We start from the raw sequence: 1,969 nt of genomic DNA on the forward strand, positions 1-1,969 counted from the left end.
ACCAGAAACAAATGGAAAACACTAAATAAATGTATTTTAAATTATAGACAACCCGAGTCTGCTGCTTTCACAGAGGGGCTCTGGGGAACCTGGAAAGACGGGGAGGATGAAGGTGTGGGTGAGGCCCAGATGGGGGAGAGAAAAGAAGATCTGGAGATGGGGAAAAGGGAGGGAGAGGAGGGGGAGGAAAATATTTAGGGAGAATGGGCGAACAAGGAGGTCCTCTCTGGGGAGCTGGGGTAATGAGACTTCTGCTAACCTCTGAAGGACTGATAACCCTAGTCTGTGTGGCTCCCCCAGACCCCTGGTTTCTTCGCCTTCACTGTCTGTGTGCTGGGTGGGAGTTATAGGGCACTCTAAAGAAACCTTCTCAAATTCTTTGGCCTAAGAACAGACTTCTTGTCAAAACTTTCATCTCTGGCTACTACATCTCCTCTGGTTTGGTGCCTACAACCCTTTTCTGTCCGTTCTAAGGCAGGGGACCTCCCGCCCTGTATCTGGGGTGCTCTCAAAGTAGCCACCTCACTCTGAGCCCTTTCTTCTCCCTCTCCCCAGCCACCATAACCTGCCTTGCTTGGATTCCTAGTGGTTCCTCTAGCACAGTCTGTGCTGCTCTCGATCCTGCCCAGGGCTTGCACCCATAAGCTTCAGAGCAGGGGCTGCCCATGGAAGACCGTGGGATATCTACTTGCTCAACATATCCATATGTAGAACCCCACTTCCAGCAAGATGAGGATCATGCTTATGCTAGACTCTTACTGAACCTCTCTGGTCACAACTGACCCCCACCAGGCATCTGTGTTTCCCTTCTGCTGTTCAGGACTCTGTGGCTGACAAACAGTAGGGTGGGGGGGGGGGTCATGGTTCCTTCCTAGGGTTCTGAGAGGCTCCACAGGTCCATTCTTTTGGGTAAGTACTGTGAAGTCTGGCTGAGTCTGAAGTTACTGGACAAACAGGATCAGTCATGGTGTCAACCTGAAGTGCTTCCATCTGGGCATACAGATTATGCCCTTCCCCCAGGGGGGTCCTGGTCGTTCTCCTTGGATCTTGGCTGCTAGCTGTATAGGCCATATCCTTTATGAATGAGGTCCCCTGGGCACCTAGCTGTTCTTTTAGGGTGTATGAACTTGACCATGTGGATATGCCTATGTGTGTATGTCTTAAGTCTGTACACATTCAAAGGGGCTGTGTCCATGGATATGTGTCTGCATGTGTTTGTGTTTGTACACATGGGAGCCATCTCCTATGTCTGTATGCACACATCTTTGTATCTTGTGACACCACTTGTCTGCATCCATAGGTTTGTCCCATCATGAATATATGTATGCGAATGTAGGTGTGGTTCATTGTGTCTGCATGTGTGTGTGTCCACATGCATGTTGGTTTGTGTGTATATGGGTGTGGTAGGGTCACAGTGCTAGCTGTAGCTCACCTTCTAGCCCCTGCACAGTCTTTCACTTGCACAGATATCCATCATGGTGAAGGTCTAGATCTGCCTCCATCTGAGCTTCTCAGTAGATGGGCTTCCACTGACCCTTGAAGCAGGAAAAAAGTTTGCTCTCATTGAGTTACTTCCTCAGGTGGACCAAGATACCCTGAATCTGGAAAGGTACTCCCTACTCTTGGTTGGAGAGAGAGGCACCCCAGCAGCTCTTAGAGGACAAGGTATCCAATCCCAAGTGCTAGCAAGTAAACACAGACAAGGGGTCCCAAGAGGCAGATTCTTCAATGGTATAACCCCAGGGTCTTTCATAGGTGGGGACCCAAGCCTAGGATATGCAGGTGCTAGGGACCAGCCAGCGATCAACCAGGCAACTCCCTGAGCTGAGACTGGCTGAGGCAGGCATCTGGCTCTCCTCCCAGCGGGGCTGGCTGGTGTGGGAGATGGCTGGGGGATTAGGTAAGGAGGCACTTAGGTAATGTCTCAGAAAGGCTTGAGTGTGCAACAGTGGGAAGGTATTGGGTTGGA

The sequence above is a fragment of the Micromys minutus genome, assembly GCF_963924665.1.
Source record: "Micromys minutus genome assembly, chromosome: 10".
NCBI classification, from domain to species: Eukaryota; Metazoa; Chordata; class Mammalia; order Rodentia; family Muridae; genus Micromys; species Micromys minutus.